A 7,107-nucleotide genomic window follows, 5' to 3' on the forward strand; every position below is an offset into this window, starting at 1 on the left:
CTTTGGTACTGGAATTTGAAAACTCACTCGTGGTTCGTTGATCGTGACAAGAGGTGAAAGAATTTCAAAGTTGTACCTAGCACATCAAAGTTTCCAGAGACTCGGTTAATTCATTGACGAATTCTAATGTGACTGATATGTCACATAAGAGATTTGCTCACATGAGTGAAAAAGGGATGTCTATTTTATTGAAGAAAGATGCCTTGTCCGGTGTGAAAGATGTTCATTTGAAGAAGTGTTCTCATTGTATGAATGGTAAGCAAAAGAGAGTTTCTTTTCATAGTCATCCGGCTCATAGAAAAGAAAGTATACTTGATTTGGTGCATTCAGACGTATGTGGTCCTATGAAGACTAGAACACTTGGGGGCTGCTTATATTTTGTCACGTTTATAGATGATCATTCGAGGAAGGTATGGGTTTATACTTTAAAGTTTAAAGATCAAGTATTTGATGTGTTTAAGCAGTTTCATGCCCTAGTTGAGAGACAGACTAGGAAGAAGCTCAAGTGTATTCGTACAGACAACGGAGGTGAATATATTGGTCCTTTCAATGCTTATTGTAGAGAGAAAGGTATTCGACACCAAAGGCCACCTCCTAAGACACCACAGTTGAATGGTTTAACAGAACGGATGAACATAACTTTGGTTGAAAGGTTTAAGTGTTTGCTCTCACATGCAGGGTTGCTTAATTCCTTTTGGGGAGAAGCTTTAAATACAGCGGTACATGTTATTAATCTTACTCCTTGTATTCTTTTGCATAATGATATTCCAGACAGGGTTTGGAGTGGCAAAGATGTTTCGTATCGTCATTTGCGGGTCTTTGGATGAAAAGCATTTGTGCATATTCCCAAAGATGAAATATCAAAGCTTCAGACAGTGTATATTCCTTGGTTATGGGCAAGATGAGTTTGGATACATGCTATATGATCCGGTTTCAAAGAATCTTGTTAGAAGTCGTAATGTTGTGTTTGTGGAAGATCAGAGTTTGAAAGATATTGAGAAGACACAGGTAGTTCCTTAGTACACTGATGATCTCATTGATTTGGATCCTATTCCTACTCAGCAATATGAGCCACGTCACGAAGATGGTATTCAAAATGACGAACAACATGGTACCAAAAATGTTGATAATCAAGAGCAGATAGAGTTGGATGGGGATATTCAATCCGAGTTACCAGTAGATATGCCTGCATTTGTCCCACTCAGGCGGTCTTCGAGAGATCGTCAACCTTCTACTCGTTATTCGACTGGTGAGTACGTCTTAATGACTAATGGGGAAAGCACGAGTATTATAAAGAGGCCATGCAACATAAGCATAAAAGAGAGTGGTTTTAAGTCATGCAAGATGAGATGAATTCCTTGTATGAGAACAAGACCTTTGAGTTGGTGAAATTGCCTAAGGGCAAAAGAGCTTTAAAGAACAAGTGGGTCTACAAATTAAAGACTAAAGAACATACCTCACGGCCTAGGTACAAGGCAAGATTGGTGGTCAAATGGTTCAGTCAAACAGAAGGTATTGATTTTGATGAGATTTTTTTTCCAGTTGTGAAGATGAGTTCCATCAGGGTGATCATTGGTTTAGCTGCTAGTCTTGATCTTGAGGTTGAGCAAATGGATGTCAAGACAACATTCCTTCATGGTGATCTGGATAAAGAAATCTATATCGAGCAACCTGAAGGTTTTCAGGTTAAAGGTAAAGAAGATTATGTTTGTAAACTTCATAAAAGTCTTTATGGGTTGAAGCAAGCACCAAGACAGTGGTACAAGAAATTTGAGTCAGTTATAGGGAAGCAAGGGTACCGAAAGACTGCGTCTGATCACTGTGTTTTCTTTAAGAGGTTTGGTGACGATGATTTCATTATTTTACTGCTTTATGTTGATGACATGTTGATTGTTGGCAAGAATGTAGAAAGAATTGTCCAGCTGAAGAAAGAATTAAGCAAGTCGTTTTCTATGAAAGACTTGCGGCCAGTTAAGAATATTCTTGGCATTCGGATTACTAGAGATAGAGCTTCTAAGAAGTTGCAGATGTCACAAGAGAAATACATTGAAAAGGTGCTTAGCAGATTCAAGATGTCTAAAGTTTATGTGGTTAGTACACCTTTTACTCCCAACTTTAAGTTAACTGAAAAAGATTGTCCTACTTCTGAGAAAGAGATTGAAGAGATAGATGGTGTTTCATATGCATCAATGGTTGGAAGCTTGATGTATGCAATGGTGTGTACATGGCCTGATATTGCCCCATGCAGTTGGTGTTGTTAGTCGGTTCTTGTCAAATCCGGGTAGGAAGCATTGGGAAGCAGTTAAGTGGATACTTAGATATTTACGAGGTACTTCCAAATTGGGTATAACATATGGAAATGGGGAGCCGATGCTTGTTGGTTACACAGATTCTGATATGGCAGGAAATAAGGACAACATGAAATCCACTTCTGGATATTTGAAGTTATTTGCAGGGGGAGCCGTGTCATGGCAATCAAGATTGCAAAAGTGTGTCGCTTTGTCTACTACCGAGGCAGAGTATGTGGCAGCAACATAAGCATGCAAAGAATTATTGTGGTTGAAAAGATTTATGCAACTTGGCTTTATGCAACAACGCTACGTGGTTCTTTGTGATAATCAAAGTGCTATTCACCTTGCTAAGAATTCCATGTTTCATAAGAGAACAAAATATATTGATGTGAGATATAATTGGATTAGAGATGTTATTGAAGACAAGTTGTTTGAACTTGATAAAGTTCATACCGATGATAATTTTTCCGATATGTTGACCAAACTTTGGCAACGGAGAAATTGAAGATATGTTGCTCACTCGCCGGGGTGGTGAGTTATATATCATAGAAAAAAAAGGGGGAGATTTGTTGGGGTATTTTTGCCCATGAGAAAGCCCAACAAATTTAAGTCTACATGGGTTTAATACTATTATTATTATTATAGTTATTAGTAATAAAGAAGAAAAAGAAAAAGAAAAAAGAAAATATATATATGTTTTTAAACTCTTCCGTAGAGTTTTTACACCAATGTTGGTGTTATTGTTAGGCCCATGATCACTAAACAATTGGAGTTTGCCTCTGGGCTTTTGTGTGGACGAAACAACATGAAGTATATTAGTAGGTTATGTTTTACTTTGGATTATATTCTGCCTCACGCAAGAAACAAAATAATAGAGAATTATTTTGGTATTCCTCTTCGGGGAGCCGACAATTGAACATAAGAGAAGTTGTGCTCCAAGGTTTAATTATTTTGGTGTTTTGTGAAGATAAGAGACGTGCAAGAGATTGATTCGTTCTCTTGTTGGTGATACCTCTTACTCGTTACTTTTTTGTAGTTTTTGATTCCATATACTTGAAGATTGTTTGTACCAAGTATATATTGATTTGTGTATGCCTCTAGTTTTACCTAGAGAAGAGCTTTTGTATAGCTCATTATTGGTGATAGTGGATTTGAAGCGGCTCTAGTAGTCTCGTGGTTTTTACTCCCGTCTTGAGAGGTTTTCCACGCTAAAATTATTGTGTCCTATTTACTTTTAATATTACTCTATTTGTTTGCATCCTCATTGGTTCATTGGGGTTGGGAAAAAGTTTAGCCAAACGAAGATTAATTCCGCACTTTTTGTTTAACGTTCGTGGCTAGGTGGTCGTTTTTCACAACAGGACGAAAACCTCATAGCATCATAGAATGTTAAAAGCTACACATTTTTTCATCACCATAAGACGAAATTGATGATGAGTCAAAAGCTGAGTGAATCATCATAGTGTGTTTGGCATCCAACAAATGGTGTTTTGTTGTTCAGCTCCATAATCTTCACAACTGAATCGTGTCACCGACCTTTTAGCAAAAGACAACACGATTATGGGACTTGACCATACCGGTTATTTGTTGCACTTGTTGAATATCCGACATCACAAGCATTGTGGGTCTATTATTTCCAAATCAAATCAACCACTATGGTATAAAAAGTTGGAGACTGGAGTGCTAAGTTAAAAGACGACAAGCAGCTTGGACGCCATCAAGGGGTGGTGGCGCAGTTGGCTAGCGCGTAGGTCTCATAGCAAAGAGTGATCCTGAGGTCGAGAGTTCGAGCCTTTCTCACCCCATGTTTTTTTTCCCTTTTAAACTACCAACTTTGTGAGCACTTTTTTACCTTCTGAATCTTTTTACTAATAAATGAAATATTTTTGAGATGATGAGTGGTGAAAAAGTGTTAAGTGTCTTGACCTGTAGAAAAAACCTATTATTTTGACCTTGATGGTCAAGATAATCTTGTTTGTTATAGTGTGTGACAACGGATCAGTGCCAAAAGGTTCAACAAGTTAGCTAATGAGTTACATAGTCATATTTGATTGACCAGATCACTGGAATAACATGAAAAGAAAATTGTAAATAAAACACCAAAATCTGGGTTTAGTTTTAACAGGCTAAAACAATCCTAACCGAGCTGACCAATATTAAACTTGAACTCGACTTACAAACCATGCGAAGCAAGCCGCCTTGTTTACAACTGAGTCGATTTCATGCAAGCTATTTTTCAAGGAAGCTTCAAGATTCAAACTATATGAATATTAAGCAGATCCACTAAGAACTGTTTTTTTTCATCTGCTTTTTACAAAACTATTAATTTTGTTTGTATTCAGCTTGATAAAAATAGTTCATGATATTCACCAAAAAAATTTAAATTATACTTCTAAGCTGAACAGTTGGTTTCATGTATCCTAACCGTCAGCTAGACGCTAAACTACCACACCAGACTATAAGGTAAAAGTTGCAGTAAGAGACAACAGAGTTTTTACTGATGGGAGACGTTTAACAGTCTTTCGTTTAATGTTTTCTTTAACAAGAGAGCGTGCCAGATCCCGTGTTTGATGTAACAAGCATGCAGACCACCAAAATTTGATGCTTAATTAAATAGCTAATAAATTAACACTTTTGAAGAGCGGCATTTGCCCCTGCTAGATTATCTTGAAACTGGACTTGATCTACTCTGTCTAAACTTCTGGACCATGTTATAAGCCTGCAAATAATCATTGTCAAAAACAAATAAAAAAGATAGAAACTGCAGCTTCAAAGTATAAAATATTAAGCCATGAAAGTTTCACCTTTCTAACTCCAGTTGATAATCCCATTGATGCAAGGGTTTTGCTATCAACATATTTGAAGACCATCAGCCCTTTGCCCTTTTTCTTATGCAACTCTGTATGCAAATAATATGTTATACTTATAATGTCTTGTATTTACTATTTACTACAGCGTGTGTGTTTTCTGATAAATACCTTGCGATTTTAGAACCAAAAGCTCAATATACATCTTGAGACGAATGTGAGTGAATATATGAACATATTCACCTACGTCATCTCTCGAAACAACATCACACGACCGATTAACATGTAAACCAAACGAATCCTTCAAAAAATCATCAACAGCTCGTCTCCTTGAAACCAAATCAGCCTCCTTTTCATTTAATAGAACCGATGGAAACTCCCAAAGGCCAGCAAGTAACCTTCTTCCGGTCTCTTAACAAGCAGAAACTTACTTCCCAAATCATCCTCTTCACTTTCCAATATTTCAACAACCGTTACAGCAGAATAATCATGCCTTTGTTTCACCTTTGCCACTTTAGTTGGATAATCAGTGACAAGAACCAATGGGTCATGTTTGGTCTTTAAAAGTGCACCACATTGAGCCGACACCGGGCAAGATGAACAATCAGGACTTGAAGGAGTACATAATGTGGCACCGAGCTCCATAACCGCCTGGTTAAAGTCACCGGGCCTTTGACTATCAACCAGTTGGTCAACTAGTCTCCAGATGTTGTTGCTAGTTGCCTTGTCCTTAGGATTTGCAGATATTGTTTTTAGCCTTGTAATCACTCTAATAACATTTCCATCAACTACAGGGACAGCCTACATAATAATAATAGCAATAATAATATGTGTAGATTAACAATATGTGCAAAAAGAAAAGATAAGTGAACACCTTAGGTCATATATAAAAACTAACTGACCTCTTTAAACGCAATAGACGCGATTGCACCTGCAGTGTATTCTCCTATTCCTTTAACCTTAAGAAGATCACTCACGGATCTAGGAAACTCGCCTCCTTCCACAACCATTTTTGCTCCCTAACATGAATATAAGACATCAAAAGGTATACTTGACTAGGCTCGGGTATCGTTATATATAAAAGAGTAATTTTTTCTATTAAAGAAGATGAAAGCAAAGAGTAAGAAACCTCCAACAAGAACCTTGCGCGTCTGTAATAACCTAATCCAGCCCACATCTCATTAACCTCCTGTATCACAATAACAACGGAAACCCATTACATTAGACAAGTAAATATAAATGAAATGATTAAAATTGACCTCAATTGAAGCTTGAGCAAGGTGATGAACGGTGGGCCATTTGTCCATCCACCTATTGAAATAGTTGATAACAGTCTGAACCCTTGTTTGCTGGAGCATGATTTCTGAAACCCAGACAGCATATGCTTTTGTTTCGTTGTTAGTTAAGTTGATTTTTCTCCATGGAAGCTCTCTTTTGTTAGCATCGTACCATTTTAATAACGATGCCCTTATTTCTGCAATATCGTTAAGTCTGAAGTCTTCTATGTCGTGGACTGCTTCGGCTTTCCTTTTGTTGGATCTGCTCATGCTTTTCTTCTTCATGCTTTGTTTGCCGGGAGCTCCAATTATAAATTTGAAATTTTGGGGGTTGTCTATCTGTCTGTCCAGCCAAAATCTTTATGGGTTGTTGGTACCGGATTACCCATTTCATTTAGGGTTGTTTAGACTTTAGTATGGGCTGCTGACGAGGGGTTGGTGGGGCGCCCTTGGTGGTGGGGAGCCGAGGCTAGGGTCGTTTCAACGATGGGCGCCGATGTGGATGTCGAGGTGGGCCCCCCTCTCCAACGGCTAGTTAACGTAAACCTGAAAAAAATAAAATTAATTTAATTGTTTTCTATATAATACAAACCATATTTCCATGTTTTACTCAAACAAATCTCAAATTTCACTCTAAATTCTCTCAATTTTCTACCATGGATCCTTTCTCAAACCTAAACCCGAACCCGTGGGATCTGTCTCAAAGGTTATATTCAACGTTGGGTGTTTAAG

At 37.7% G+C, this 7,107-nt stretch overlaps 1 pseudogene across 1 annotated transcript; it reads right to left on the reverse strand.

The window, feature by feature from the left end:
* Positions 1–4,762: 4,762 nt before the first annotated feature.
* Positions 4,763–6,657, reverse strand: LOC143603641 (adenine DNA glycosylase-like; annotated as a pseudogene). Its single transcript, XR_013148101.1, has 6 exons — positions 6,358–6,657; positions 6,228–6,287; positions 6,001–6,117; positions 5,270–5,899; positions 5,096–5,190; positions 4,763–5,010 (listed from the first exon to the last, which is right to left on the reverse strand). The product of XR_013148101.1 is annotated as an adenine DNA glycosylase-like (transcript).
* Positions 6,658–7,107: the final 450 nt, after the last annotated feature.

This window comes from Bidens hawaiensis, unplaced genomic scaffold, assembly GCF_021521415.1.
Source record: "Bidens hawaiensis isolate Kalapana, Puna unplaced genomic scaffold, B.hawaiensis_p1.1 tig00062318_1, whole genome shotgun sequence".
Lineage (NCBI taxonomy): Eukaryota > Viridiplantae > Streptophyta > Magnoliopsida > Asterales > Asteraceae > Bidens > Bidens hawaiensis.